The following is a 16065-nucleotide window of genomic DNA, read 5'->3' as shown; positions in this document are numbered from 1 at the left end:
TTGTGACAAGTGTTCTGTATTGTCAACTCATCTAAGGCTCAGAACCACCCTGTGAGATGGGGACCATTACGCTGTTTTACAGGTGAGGAACCTGAGGCAGAGGCCTGAGGTCCTTCACTCTGCTTCTTTATCAGGTCTTATTATCTTTCTCGAAACTCATCTTTAACTAGAGTGATATCTGGCACTTTTGCGGACGCGTTACGGAAAGATGTTACCGAAATCAGAGGAGAGACGCTGGCATTAGAGAAAACTGAAATAAACGTGCTTGGACGAGAGGCTGGAGGAGGATCCCAGAAGCCCTGGGAGCGCAACTCCGGGGGCGAAGAGGAAGCGAGGACAGAGGACACCCCACCGTCCTCTTACTCAGCTCTCACCAGCCGGAAGGAGGAGCCGGGGAGACTCCCAAACGGACTCCGAGAAGATTCCCCGCCCCCGCCTCGCACATTCCTTTCTCGCACACACACAGGAGACCGCACTGGGAAAATCCACGAACAAATTTCTGTTCTGCGACGAGCGTCGGTGAGCGTCCTGTTGCAGCATCTTCGTAAACCCCTCCTGCTGGCCTTTAACTGGCTCGGAGCGCGAGGATTCTCAGCACAAGCTGAATGAGGAATTTTGAGCAATTTCTTTGGTGGTGCAAGAGTACAGAGCTGTCCTCCAAGCAGTTTACTGGGTTCCATTCTCGCTCAAGGAGAACGGACCAGTGGAATTTGAAGTCTTCTGATTTTCAGTACCTGAGGCCAGAATTGGAGGACTGCGCGCCCCCTTTGGGCACTGACGGTAAAGCGCAGACAGAGCCAGGTACCCTTTAGAAGCTTTCAGCTTAATTCTCATTGAATTCTACAAAATCCCATGTGGTAAACATCACCCTCACCATCATCATCATCATCTTATACATTTTACAGATGAAGAAACGTTGCCTGGAGCTAGGAAATGTCAGAGCTGGGGATCCAAACCAGGTAGTGTGGCTCCAGATCGAATTAAGAACCCTAAGAGCTAACCATCGTTATTTGACGTGGTCTCCCTCGCTTGGCTTTAAGAAGTATTGTCGGAAATAAGTACTTCTACGTCTAGACTCCGAGAATTACTTTTGTCTTCATTTCTGTTAAAAGTGTCAACAATATTAATAATATTTCTTAAACGGAAGGAAAAGCATGAAGATTTAAGAACCCCCTCTTTACACATTTAGCCGTACATGTCCAGAATGGGATGTCTTAACACTGCAAACCCAATGAATTGGCTGACAACATGTTGAGAGGAACAAGGTTGTGACCTCCAGCTCGATTCCCCTCACGACCGCCTTAGAACGTCTTTGTCCCTTAGCTCCGGGGCAGCGGGTCCTCCTCCCCAGAGACAGAGGCCAGGACACTCAGGAGTCAGTATGACCAACCTCAGAAACGAGGCCACTTTCTCAGAGCCAACATGAGCCCCAGGTCTAGGATCTGAACTGACAGACACTGATGGAGGCCAGGTTTTGTGGATGGGTGGAGAGGAGAGTTAAGCTGCCTCAGATTGCCTCCTGTCAGTCTTTTGGGGGAAAAAAGAACATTAATAATTGCCAGAATTTCTTGAGTGCTTTGTTCACTTAGGTAATAAATAATTACACACCAGAGACCTGTGATATACATATATTTTAAAAATGATAAAACTGTGACTTACAGTTTTTAGAGACTTGCTCAGGGGCTCACAGCAAGTAATAGGTCACATTACCAGCAGCCTCTCAAACTGAGGTGTTTGACACTCCCTGACTAACCCCCAAGGTGGCCTCTATATCAACACCACCATGATCATTCCAGTTATGCATACAAAAAGGCTGGAAGTCGCCATCTACACATACTTTCATGCCCTGCCCTCTCTTCCTACCTGACATCTGAACTGTGGCCTGAGTTTGAGGTCCGTATCCCTGTTCAGGACTCACCCATGGACACTCTGAGCTCTTCCAGCTGCCTCCTCCCACATCTCAGCCTCCACCTCCAAATGCAAATCCTTCATTCACTGATATTTTTTAAATTCATTTTATTTAAATTAGTAAATATCTTAATGGATTCTTATAGTCTATAATCTTTGTAGAAGATACGAAACCATAAAGGAAAATTGAATGAGCTGCCTCCAAACCCACTCCAGTACCACACAGAGATAACCATTTTATTAACAGGTTGGGTTATATTCTTTTAACCTTGCTCTAAGCCTATGGAACAACTTTATTTACACACCTATAGCTATATTCATACATAAATAAAGTCCAATAAACATAATGTTACATAATTTTTAAACTTGTTTGTCCTGGACACACTGCAAACATCAATACATAAAAGTCTGCCTTCTCTAACTTATTTGATTCTATACTGCAGCATAATTTATTTAACTAGACTTTATTTGTTGGACATTCAGGTGGTTCCTACTTTGTCTCCCTCGTAAAGAAGTTTCACATGAACATACCCAAGCCTTGTGCCCCTAGAACGTCCACCTGCTGTCTGCCCTCCCCAAGGCCGACCCCTAATTCTTCATACAGGTGCCCAGCTCCTAGGTCTCCCTACTGGACCTCTGGCTCGACCTCTCTGACCCTGACAGCCTTATGCCAGGTCCTCCTACCCTTACCTTTGCCCCCTGGGTCCCATCCTTATTACCTTTGGCAGGGGTTCCTTTGTACTCACAGGCTGGGGAGGCCTGGGGCCAACATTTTACTTCCTTGGGTTGTGGGAAATTGCACCAGGCACCCCTGTATAGGGTGTAGAGTGGGTTGAAGTCTGGAGAGGCTGCAGGCGCAAAACCTTCCCTGGAGGCCTTTTCAGAGTCATATTTAGAATCCCCCAGGCCTCTGGGGAAGGCAGCAGAAGGGAGGACAGCAGCCTCCACTTGACTCTTGGGAGGAGGGAAGAGGGGAGAATAAGACCACAATTCTTTCATTTGTCTAAAGAATCATCTCTCTCATGCCTTATAAACGCAGGTGTGGCCTTTGCACTTGTGAAACATAAAGAACTCCCCCTCCTCAGCCCCAGTCCCTCCCTGGGGAACAACATGAATTCATGGGATATGAGAAGAAATTCATCCACAGAATATCGTTGATGAGAGGTGTGGGGAGAAAAATCTATAAACCTGAGCTCAGACAAGTTGTGAGAGGGGTTTTCTTTCTCTCTGTGTCCTTCCCTTCCTTACAATTTTCGCCTGACAGTCTCCTCTCCAGAGACTGAAATTCCTACTGTCACCTCTCAGTCGTCATCCTCCTGGCCTACCTCCTGGAGCTCGCCTCTTAGATATCCCTCTGGCTTCAACGACTAGGAGGCCTCTCCTGGGGGTCCTTCTCCTCCTCTGCAATGGAGACCCCCTATTCTGCCCCTGCCTGCAGGACCTGGAGAGTTTCCAGCCTGAATGTAATGGCCTGGGTGGGTCAGGGAGAGGGTTCCCCTTCTGTTCCAGGTTGGAAGAGGGCAGGGTGGCTGGAGGCTTGAGTTGATAGAGGCACGAGGTGAGGTGAAGGAACAGGGAAAAGAGGCCCGCGTGACCAGGCCTGAGGATGCCATTTCTGTAAACACGTGATGCGGATCCTTCTTGATTCCAGGCTTCAAATCCCCTGGGGAAAATAGTTGGAACCCAACCATTGTGATTTAGTGAATGTGATTTCTTTATTTCCACTCACATATATCTTATACAGATTTATTTCTAAAAAGAATCTTCACATTACTTCCTTTAAATGAAATATAATTAGTGACATAGAGAAAGTAAATAAAAAGGTAAATAAAATGAAAAAAATCATTATTATGATTTTGAAAAAGGTGCATAACTGATGTACAATATTGGATACCAAAATTATTCTCAATAAAGATAAGGAAGTGCTCTGAGCATGTACTAAAAATGGTAGATTAAATTTTCTCCAAATACTTTAAAGTTAGAAAATCAACTACTTGAAATGGTGAACATAAGTCTTCTTATCTGGATACAATTAAAGGGCAACCAAGATCAACAATTTTCATAACAAATACCATAAGGCCTAATGTAATTAGCTAAATATTTATGACCAAATAGAGTCAACTAGGATGTACTTATTCTCCTGAGAATTTGAAAATCTAATAGTACACAAAACCCTCTTTCTAACAACAACACCAGCACAGATGGAATGTGACTTTTACAGGGAAGGTAATTTAAAGATCATTGGTGAACATCTCGTTCCCTTCAGGATCCATCAGGTCTACAAGTAAGTCCAGCCACATCCCATCTCTCCGTACCCTCTGATGTGGGCAGGGAAAGGGGTGGCCTAGGCCAGGGACTGAGCGGGGTCACTCCAGTGGACTCAGGTGCGGGTGGGTCCCATGTATTTATCCACTCACAGCCTCTGAGGCAGTGTCAGGTGGCAATCACTGCCAGACCTCCTAGGAGGACGACCAGCATTCCCTGCAGGTGAAGGGCAAGGTGACAACAAAGAAAAAGTGCACAGATCCCATATACCCCAAGTGTCAGATCCCCTTATCAGAAAATTCCCACCTTCAGCCTGCCAGCCCAACAGAGATCTGAATGCCCATTTTGGTTGCTTTGTCCTCTCAGGACCCCTGGTCCTAGGCCCTGCCCTCCCGCAAGCACCCTTCTCCTCCATAACCAGTCCTGGCACACAGGAAACCAGGGAGAAGACCATCTGATCCATGCTGAGGCTTATAGCCTGGACCCTCCGGACAGGTTGACCCAGTTGGAGCCTGGAGACCCAGTCCAGTGTCTGTGCAGACTGCATGCCACAAGCAACCTGGGGCCCCCGGATTGCCAGAAAGGCAATGGGAACCGCTCAAAGGCCCCTGCACTTACCAACGGGCCCCTCTCCACTCCCAAATTCCCGCAACCTGCAGTAGAAACAGCAGAGGACTTAACAATCCCCTCTTCATCCTCCCAATAGTAGGGAGACTTGTTTCCAGCCAAGATGGAATAACAGGGATGAGATTTACCCTCTTGCCTGAAAGAACCAAAACCTTACAAGATATATGAAACATCAATTTTTAAGACACCAAACATCAGACAAAGTAGGACAGTAATCCCTGAAAGAAAGAAACAAATGAAGTCATCTTGGGGGAAAATGAGGTGAGAACTAGGTGAGCCTCAACTTACTGCCTTGAGAGAGTTTCTAGGCCTCCATGCAGGGAAGGGGAACCCAGGCAGAGGCTGGTGAACTCCCTGAGTTGATGAGAGGGAGCTGATGGTCCAGAAGACCAAGAGAGCTGGAGTTGGCAGGACAGAGTAGCAAAAAGGAGAGAGCTGTGAGAAGAGAAAACTCCAGAAAGAGCTCCCCATTGAGCTGAACACTGATCATGGCATGCAGGCAGGGAAAATAGACCAGGCAGGGGAAAGACTACCCACAAAGGTCAGAGGTACCAGTGATATTTAACTGTCCTTTCAAGTGAGAAGCAATGATGTAAGATGAATGGCTATATATTGATCACAAGAATCCAGTTTGGACTCCTGTCCTAAAAAAAAAAAAAAGTCTGTGTTCTGTGCTTCTTGTTCAAAGTGATACAGACACGTAGGGAAAGGACGTTTCCTGGACCAGTCCTTCCCCTTCCATGGTGCTTCCTCACAGGGTCATCTCAGCTCTCAGTGAAATCTCAAAGAATCTTCAGAGACGTGGAAAGAACAACTTTTAAGAACTTCTCTTTACTTTGTATCTCTTGATGATTTGAGAAATGTTGGTTGCAAAACTGCTTTGGAAAGACAATTTAAAATCAAATATGTTTTTCACAAAAAGTTGCCAGAAATATTTTCCACTTTTTTTCCTCCATTAGTCAAAGCTCCCATTCTTGGGATCTCTGCCCCTGCATCCCTCTCTGCATTGGTCTTGGAAGAACTGTGACTGAGGAATTGTTCAACTTCTGGGAAGCCAGGAACTGAGTTGGTTAAGGGAAAATGAGGGCGATGGATTGGGAACCTAGTACAGCACTGTAAGTTACTCCCTACTTTTAACAGGTTAGGAAGCAAGTTTCTCTGAAGATGATGAACAGCGTCCTCTGAGGATGATGAACCGCGTCCTTTTCAAGGTGGGAAAAAAGGTCACTGGCCAGTACGGGGATCGAACCCGCGACCTTGGCGTTATTAGCACCACGCTCTAACCAACTGAGCTAACCGGCCCTTGACTTTGGGGCGCTGCCTTTTCTTTTTCCCTTTTTTTTTAAAGTGTTACCTTCAAAATAATTGTTAGTGTTGTTTGCCTTAGGAGAATTTCTTCCCTGCTTTCCACCCTTAGTAAAAGGAATCAGACTCTTTCTCTTAAAACAAAAGAAAGAGCGAACATTGGTTTTAAGTCGCATTCATACACTTGAAAGAGGAAACAAACTTTTCAAACTGCGACTAATGGCCCAGGAATCCCTGGAGGTATTTGCTGCTCTCTACATGGCTGGTGATCAGCACGTGCAGATAACGAATCTGACCCCCTGAACTACGAGCGAGACCAGGCTTCGGAAAAGCCGCTAACAGATAAAACTCTGTGCCTGAAGAGTGTTCCCAAGGGTCTGAATCTTGATTGTTCCAGAATCTCCCAGGCACCTCCAGAGTCAGACTTGGCCGATATTTGGCAGCCTTCCCATTTACCTGCTGCCTCAGATTTCCGGAGTGACCACAAATGGAAGTCACTTCGGAGATCTCGGTCCTTCCCAGTTCTAGAAACATGGCTCTGGTCATCATTCCAGAGGCCATTAAACCAAATTTTTCTGTGTGCCCAACGTTTCTATGTTCCCTCAAAATGGTACCATTGTTTTCAGTATCTCATTTATTCTTCCTGAGATTTTAAATCCATAAAGTTATACAAATATATTTTCTTTTTTCTCTTTACAGTTAGTGGTATTTTATTCACATTTTTTCTCTGTATTGTTTTTTTAATCTTTTACTTAGAATGTATTTTTGTGATCTTTACAGAGCAAAACAGAAAAGAGTTTTTCATCTTCATTTAAATCTGTATAGTATTCAATTATACAGAATGTGTCACAGTTTAATAGAGACTTAGTTTAACTTTCCCACCCTGCTGTTGCAAACACTGTTCATATCTATGAACATACACTGTATCTCATGTGTGTCATGATACCTTGCACAGGTGGGAAAACAGCATCAAAGAATATGTGCATTGGCAATTTTGATGGACATTGTCTGATTCTGCTTCAGACGGCTGAGCCCAGTATTCTTTTTGTTTGCCTGTTTGTTTTCACTATACTGAGCACAAATGAATAGGATCCTGGACACATTTCCTGCTGCTCCTTCTTTCTGAATTCCCTGCTACGTGCTACAGGTCTGAAGAAAAACTAGACAGTCAGTGAAGATGTAGAGGAATCCACATTGAGGGCTTTTATGTTGTGGAAATACTACCTTATCTCAGGTAGGTGAGACTTGGGGGCACAGTTAATGGTGTTTGACAAAGGGAATGTAACAGAATCAGACGGCAGCAGAAAGGGGCTAAGTGGAGAGCTGGGAGAAGGGTCGGGCAGTGGCTTCCTTTTTCACACCTCAGAGAACAGCACGGGCAAAAACACCTGAGGGGAGAGGAGCTAAGACGTGCCAGTGTGTTGGGAGAGTAAGACTGAACTGCACGGTGGTGGGGGAGAGTAGTAGGAGATGAGGCCGGAAGAGGAGAGACCATGTAGATGATGCCCAACTCTCTGGTGGAACACAATCTCTAAATCAGGGGACTTTTGTTGGTAAAGGGGATGCTGAAAATAATTAACAGACATTAATTGATCTACATCAGGTGTAAACTAAGTATGATCATTATTTATGGGCTAAGTTAAGGATTTTTGATTGATTCTAACAGCAATGGTGATACCGAGCAGTGGGCTGGCTCTACTCACCGTGATCTGAGCGAATTAATCACAACAAGTTAGAGATCGAGAAACAAAGTTTAATTAGATTAGCTGGCAAATCAGAAGACAGGTGAGTAATGTCTCAAACACCCATCTTCAAAGACTGCGAAATCTTGAGGCACTTATATAGGGAAAATGGGCAGTGAGGAGGGGGTCCAGGGATGTGGGTCTCCAGGCATGACGGGCTCCAGACGTCACATTGTTCCATTCTTCTGTCAGCTGAGACGGGTACCTTGTAGGTGTGTTTCCCACCTGTGGTCAGCCTGTTCCTGGAGAGAAATTCATGGAACAAAATTTTTAATTCATCAGGCTATTGGGGAGTACATACGTTAAGTGGAGGCCATAAAACAGGTGAGCATGTGAATCTTTTAGAGTATGTGCAAAGCAGTTAGTAGTCACACAGAGGAGGGGCTGGGGCCATTTAGTGTAACAAAATGGCCTCACTTATGCTCACTTATAGTGGGAATCTATGGAAGGATTTTAGGCAGAGAAGTCACATGAACAGATTTGCAGCTTAAAAAGATCTCCCAGGTTCAGGCACTTGCGAGGCATTAGGGAATTATAGCAACAACACGTTACTACTAGCACCACCACCAACAAAATGTCTGCCCTCATAGAGGGTTGAAACAGATACAACTAAAATACATAATAAAAAAGAGGAATCATATAATAAATAAGGGGCTGTTAAATGTGATTTAAAAAATAGAGTTAGATAGGGGGAATTGTAGTGTTGGAAGCAGGTTGGAATTCTAAATAGACTTGTCAGTGTAGGCTTATTAAGATTGTGGGAACACGTTTGGCTGAAAGAAGGTGGTGAGGGTTTACAGGCAGAGAGCACAGCCAGTGCAAAAGTCCAAAGGTGGGTACTTGCATGGAATGTTTGAGGAATAGCAAGAGGACCCATGTTGCCAGAGCACAAGTGAGGGAGAGAACAATAGAGATGAGACAGAGAGAAGTGGAGGGTTAGAATGGGTAGGACCTTGTAGGAGATCTTGGGAATTTGGCATTACTTCAAGTCCAATGGGAAGCTATTGGATAATTCTGATCTTAGGAGAGGCAAATATGACTTATGCTTTAAAATAATGCCTTTAGTAACATCTTTTGCACGTTAACTCTAGAGGAATGTATTAGATTGAGGTCTCTAGGAAATAGTCTCTGAGGTGTAGTTTTTATGAAGGAAGCTTACTGGGAAGTTCTTCCAGGAGCAATATACAGGAGGAATTCAGAGGATACAGAGAATGTGTGAACTGTGATGTTGTTGCAACAGAGGCCTCAGCCAAGCCCACAGGGAGCTCTGGAGCTGCAATGACCCTTCAGAGTTGTCCTGAATTGAGACACAGGAACTGAGTTGTTGAATCCACTCAGAGATGTGTCTTTAGATGTAGGCTGCTCCCACAGAGAGGGTGTAACCTCAGACAAAGTAGCTTCTTTTAGTTGAGAGCAATTCCTGCGAGGAGCTCAGCTCTGATCTATCAGCAAACAACACTTCAGGCTGCGGGAGAAATGAGTGTCTTGCACTAGAAAGGGGTGGTTCTGGGTGGAACACCCATCACATCCATCCCAGTCCCCCATTTGTGCTGCTTAGAGGCACTTCCTTCACATAATGAATTCGTCCCATCTGGGAATATCTTCTTTAGGACTCTGGTTGGTCTGGTTTCTCACTTTCCTGAGTAAACTAATAAGAGGCAAATAGCTGCTTGGTCTCCTCCGGAGAGGGGCTGCATGAAGGACTCAGCATTTGTCTGTACTGTTGGAGGTTCAATGTTTGGCAGTGGCAGTAGCTTGATCAGCCTTCATGAGTGGCACTTCTTGTTATTGGGCCCATCTCTGCCACCAGGCTACTCCACTCATGTGACCAATTTGCCAGCCCTGGAGTTGCTAATTACTAAGGCTGGGTGACAACCGCTGGCAGAATCATTCTGGTTCCTTAGTTGTTTAGTACTCTTTCTGTGGTGCATGCACTCTGGTGGAAGGTAACTTATGATAGAAAGATCTTCACACTTTGTGCCCTCTCTGACCAACCAGCCAAAATATTAGTCACTCTGCATGAGTTCATGTCTATTCTGACATCCGAAAGAAGGAGATGACTAGGTAGACTGTGCAAAGCTCTGCCCATTAGGAGGATTCCTCCTTCACTGCTATCTTTCAGAGATGTTACAGGATGGGAAGTAGTGCATTAGCGCTTCTCCAGTGCTGGTAGCCTGATAGAACTGTGTTAGAGAGATTCATTTGAGAACCTATTTAACACTCCCAACTGAGGCACTTTAGTGTTAGGCTTGAAGACAAAAGACAGTGGCCTAAGAAGCAAAACAATAAATAAATAGCCTGAATATATTTCCTAATGATGTAAATCGATTTACATTTTTACCAAGTCCAGGCTCCTGCACCAGCAAAAGGGACTTTCTTGTTGAGTTGAACATGAGCCAAAGCTGAGCTACTTATGTGGGCTGTGAGCCCACACCAGGATGCCCCTGGACTACTCAGCCAGTTGAAAAGAAAGACTGCCGTGCATGGTTTGGGTTCTTGAGTAAAATATGAGACTAACACACACAACCAAGTCAGTAGTAAACCTTTCCTCATCTTCTGTCTCACCTCCCAAAAACACAGCAACTGGCCCCACTTATATAGAGCGGGTGGGCTCCCTCCTCCCACGGGGAATGGTCTTGGTCAGAGCTCAACGATCTCCTGAGCTGGGTGCTGAGTCCCCGGGGAAATGTCCAACAAGAGCATCTGCACGTCCAGGTTACTTGCGAGGACCACAGTGCACAGACATGCAGGGAAACACACCCTCATCCTGTCTAAATCCACCTGGAGCGTCCTGGATCGAAGTGGAACTTCGCGTTGATCCCATTGAAGCTGAGCTCCTGGCACTCCTGGCAACGAGTAAGCGTTCTGAACCAAGTCTTGACTTGGAGGGGCGGGTCCAACTCAGGGCTCCGCCAGACCCCAGCTTTCCACAAAAGCGCGCCCCTGGGTGGAAACACGCCCTAGCGCAAGGGCCGGCGACCAAGCTGGCTGTGAACCGAGCTCCTGAGGTCTTCGTGGGGACCAGGCGGTGGGAGCATCCAGGGAAGGAGTCGTCAGGAGAGGCAGAGTCAGCAGTGGGCTCTGCTCCCCTGAGATCTCCCTGCAGAATCTTATCCATCTCCCTCCCCACGAGACCCCCATACTTCTCTTCTCCATCATCTCCAAAAGTCAGGTGATACCTGAAAATATTTGTCTAGCGATAAATAAAATGCTGGAAACTGGTAATGTCCATCCGAGTGGCCGTGGACTTTCGGTTACGCTGGGTTTCTATCTTTTCCTTTTAGAAATCCTGACAGCCCTCAGGGGGGCACTTCGGATTCGTAACAAGATGGAGACAAGATCCCTTCACATCCCCTCAGGCGGCGCAATCAATTGACACCCCACACTCCGAGAGCAAAGAACACAAGGATCCTACTGTGGTGCAATTTTACACACTTCCACTAGAAAGTTTAGCAGAATCCACAAAAGTTTGGCTTTCCGAAGAACAGGTGTTTCCGCCCGGTTTCGAACCGGGGACCTTTCGCGTGTGAAGCGAACGTGATAACCACTACACTACGGAAACCTCCATGTCATAACGTCTTTTTTTCTGTAACAGAGAAGACACTTTTTCTGGCTAGCCCAGGTTTGGTAACATTGAATTAATCTTTTCTTTCAAGAAATTATCAAGATTACTGCGCTTTTCTATTTATTCAAATCAATAATATGCGAGTCAATGAATCACAATAAGGAAATACTATGCCTCAGGGAAGAATCACGTTCTAAACGCAGGACAGAAATTTTACACAGCCTCAGGGTACAATAGATTTCAGAAAAATTCCTGGATTTTGTCCTATTTAGTGATTTATCTGACATGAGGAGGTTTTGTGATATCCATCTTTTGGGTGCCAGAAAACGATCTCACAAAATAATCAGGATCCGGTGGACTTGAACTCTGGAAACTGCCCATTCTGTGCCGGGCAGTGTTTGACCGATAGAACTGAGGGGCGGGGAGGGGGATGTGCCCACCTGCCTGCCAGGCGGTGTGAGGACTCGGAATGGGGAGGGAGGGTCGGGCTTCCTGTGACTGGACTCAGAGCCCGGTGCTGATATGGAACGTGCATGCTCAGTTTCCACGTCTGTCACTGCGTTATAACATGAGGAGGACACTGTGATGACTGAAAGGCGGACCACGGTCCCCAAGATCTTGCCCGCGGCCTTTGGAATGGTGACTGGAACCACATTTCTAAACCTGAGCAGTGCTGGGGGCTCGGAAGGAGACCTTGTCTGTTGCCCGTGAAGGCGGCGATTCGCTCAGGCGGGATTTGAGGTCACCCGGGAAATCTGAGGCGAAAAGTCAGGGAGACTGAATGGCGTCCACACCCGGCCCTGAACGCGCGGGCAAGGGAGATCGGAAGACTCAGAGAACCATCGCAAGGAAAATGAGACCCTTCAGAAATTCTTTCAGGACGACATTGGATTTCCAATTTGTGGGGTGCCTGTGTATCCAAGACTTAAAAGAGAAACAGAAGGAAATCGCACCCAGGGGATTGTGCAGATCCCGGAAAACAGCCCAGCATGACTTGTGATCATTTTGTATAATTCATATTCGCTTACAGTGTTTTAGTTAAACGACAACAAAAAAGAGCAAACTTTCTCTTTCTAATATTTTCTATATTATTCAAAGATTGTGCTTCCCTTAACAGTTTCATATTTGTGTGGGATTGTTTTTTTTTTTTTTTACAAACGCGCGTGTTTTTGAATTAATGTTTGTAGTCAGCTCAGCTTATCACATTTCCACCTAAATTCTCACATTTCTTTACATACGTATTCGAGACCTATGGTATGGGTGGATCAGTAATTAACATCTCCTGTATTTTTAAATTTATGTAAGAAAAATAACCAGAGTGCACTGGAACACACTTTTAAATAGATCATAAAACATTTTCAAACTGTCAAAAAAGAATAACTCATTAAGGGATAAAATCTTTGTTAATATGTGGGAATAAAATGATGCATCAGATAAAGGCACAAAATCCAAAAAAGTAAAAATCGTAGCAGTAATTTAACAAATTTAGTTATTTTAATAATTAGATTTGACCAAGAAACTATAGAAAACTATATATTAAAAAATTATAGGGGCCAGCCCCATGGCCTAGTGGTTAAATTTCCGTGTGCTCTGCTTCGGAGGCCCAGGTTTGTGGGTTCAGATCCTGGGTGGGGACATACACCACTTGTCAGCCATGCTGTGGTGGCAACCCACATACAAAGTAGAGGAAGATTGGCACAGGTGTTAGCTCAGGGCGAATCTTCCTCAGCAAAAAAATTAAAAATAATGTATATTATATACATAAAATTAAAATAGGTAAGTGAGACTTAAAATACCTGACTTGAGAATTTATGGAAAGTTCAAAGAAGGCAAAAATCCTTACAAGAGGGTGGTCTTGGAGGATGAGAGGCAGTACGGAAGTCGCCAGCGGCACTAACTCGGAAGCCGGCCTTATACTATATGTCAATTCTGTGATTTATTTGCTTTGTTGTTTAGAGCAAATTGTTTAGCCTCTTTGTGCCTTGGATGCTCCAATGTAAGAAGCCCTTTGAAAAGTGCTTGCCACATGGTATGGATGATTATTATTATCCCAGGTAGGACTGGCTACATAATTTGCTGGGCCTAGTCCAAAATAAAAATAGAGGTGCTCTATTTGGGGCTGGGGAAGTCAACCTCCCCTTCCCCCAGGCTGAAGCCCCAATCCATGGCAAGTACTGCAACCTCAGCGCAAAGACTCACTCACTACACAGATAGGGGTGGGCAGGTGAGACTTACCTGGCTGCCCACCTAAGGAGAGGTGGTGTTGTCTTGCTCCAGTCTTGGTGGGAGTGTTGGACCCAGAGCCCAGGCCCTACCTGAGGTGTAGGGTGGCAGTAGTCATGCGGCTAGGCAGGGGAGGGGAGGCCAGGTGTGTCCCAGGACTAGGGAGCAGGAGCAGGTGGGTAAGAACATGTCCTTGGGAGGCAGGGAGCCAGCAGAAGGCAGACCACATGCAAAGTCCAAGCCCCAAGTGCATGCTCCACTGTCTCATTAGACTTCACTTACAAAATACGAACTCAAAGACAAAATTACTAAGAATTTCAAGACAGTGCCCTCAGAGCATTAACTCCCAAGCACAGGGTCCTTCTGAAAGTGAAGTTCTGTGTAGTTGCACTGGTCTCACCCATGAAGCTGACCCTGATCCCAGATCTGAACGTCCATGACCCCAAATCTGAATGGGTTCCTCCATCATGGGAGTTGGGACAAACAGTAAAGCTTTTATTTGCTGCCATTTATTGCTTTAAGAAAGCTGCCTGCATCATCTGTTTTGTTAGAGAGACAAATTTTATTTCCAGGTATTTCCATAATCAGAGTTTCTGGAGCACTCATCTGGAAAGATTCACACTCTTCCTCCGTATCTAACTTGGGGTTTTTGAAAACACTTAGGAGAAAACGTGGAGCCCTAGGAGCCACTCATCAGGCCTAAAACTGTAGGATTCGTTCCCAAACATTCATTGAACGCCACTTACATTCCAAGTATGTGAAGGTTCTGAAATGCAGAAACAATTAAGAGAATTTTTGTAATTCTCTGCAGCTCCTAACCCTTGCTTGTCTTTTCTTCTCAAGCAGTAAAGCCATAGTAAGAACAAAAAAACTTTGATGCCTGCAGAGCAACTTCCTCAAAGCTGCTGGTTCCTGAGGTCACCAAGAAAGCATACACAAAAAGTAGGCCAGCCTGGAATTTCCTCCAGGAGTGGAAAAGAATCTGCACACTGATTGGGAAGCTGAGTCTTCCACTCCCTGTTGATAGATGCTTGGACAAGATTCACTCCAATTTTATGGGTTTGAACAGCTTCTCCTTTGCTCTGAGACTTCGTGGGAAAGGAGGAAGAAATCATGCCTTTGAAAGATTTCATTTTCTCTCAGGTCATGTCCAGAGACTTTCAGTAAATTTCTCCTTAGAGTTGAGGTTCACGACTGTGGAAGTTGAGATTTTTCTTTTTCCTTTTCCTCTCACCAGAGGAAGGTAAGGATTAAAAAAAGGAGAGTGTGATTTTTGTTGTTGCCGTTGTCGAAAAAAAATCTCGAGAGACAATATTGTAGACACCACTGTATAGATGGTAAAAAGGAAGAGTGTTCTCCAGAGCATTGCTGGCAAACTGGGTTGTTAAATGGAGAGTGGTTTGATAACCTGAAGTCAAGGGTCAAAGTGAGTCCCATTTTAGTAAAAATCCCTAATATTTCATATAGCGTAGTTTGAGATAGAGAGAAAGCAAATGCTGTGCTTAATTTGCCATATGTATAATTAGGTCTATCTCTAACTTACTGTGATTTTTCATCACTGAAACCTCAAAGATTAATAAAATAAGGTGGTGAATGGGACCCACAATTTACATTTGGATTAAAATACTAAAGAGGATACAAAAATAATTTTTTATGTCTAATTTCCCTGTCTCTCATTTCACCACTGACCATGTCAATCTACTGAGGTTAAGCTGAAGAAACAAATGTCACATCCAGGACATGACCAGAACTTCATTGGCAAGCTGTTGCTATTTCTGATCACTCTTCCTAAGTTCTGACAAATGCTGGCTCACTTACCACTATCCTCACTCCTCTACTGCTCCAGCTTCTCAGAATATGGAGCTAAGGGACAGGACCCACATGAGCTCCACTTTTGGGAGACAGAGATGAAGGTATCTTCTATTCCTGAGCATTAATTTCTCTCCATGGTGCTGGACTCAGGGCCTGCTCAGGCCCTCTGAATCCCTGGCCTCCTCTTTGTTGGCTGAAGCTGGCACATTCCATATTTCCAGAGCTTCCACAATAGTCCCCCAAATCAGCCATTAATTTTGTGTTCAGAGAATATTTGGCAATTATAGGCACTCAGGCTTCGTTGAAAATGCTTTCAGGTGGCTCCTTATGGTAGCCAGAAAGAAATGAGGGAATGTAGATGTCAGGAAGACCCCAGAACCCTACAATCCACTGCCGCAGGCATCATCCAGGTGGCAAAGACTGTAAAAGAACTTCTTAGTCTCCCTGTTCTGAAATAAAAACCCAGGACAAAGGGATCAGTGCTTGGTTTATGTTGGATCTAGTGGGAACAAAACTAGGGCCTTCTGCATGTAACATGCAGTGATAACCACTACACTAAGGCACAGTGTCCTTGCTGAGGAGGACAGGGGCAAATACTAGAAACAGCAGGACGCCAAC

The 16065-nt window shown here is 45.1% G+C and overlaps 2 non-coding genes across 2 annotated transcripts; both read right to left on the bottom strand.

Moving 5' to 3' along the window:
* Positions 1-6028: 6028 nt before the first annotated feature.
* On the bottom strand, positions 6029-6102 carry TRNAI-AAU (transfer RNA isoleucine (anticodon AAU)). The gene has a single exon. It is a non-coding gene; the product is annotated as a tRNA-Ile (tRNA).
* A 5234-nt stretch (positions 6103-11336) lies between these two features.
* Positions 11337-11409, bottom strand: TRNAV-CAC (transfer RNA valine (anticodon CAC)). Its single transcript has one exon. It is a non-coding gene; the product is annotated as a tRNA-Val (tRNA).
* Positions 11410-16065: the final 4656 nt, after the last annotated feature.

The sequence above is a fragment of the Ceratotherium simum genome, chromosome 13 (assembly GCF_057802395.1).
Source record: "Ceratotherium simum simum isolate JZ-2026a chromosome 13, ASM5780239v1, whole genome shotgun sequence".
In the NCBI taxonomy this organism is placed as follows: Eukaryota; Metazoa; Chordata; class Mammalia; order Perissodactyla; family Rhinocerotidae; genus Ceratotherium; species Ceratotherium simum.
This window is presented reverse-complemented; position numbering and strand designations above follow the sequence as displayed.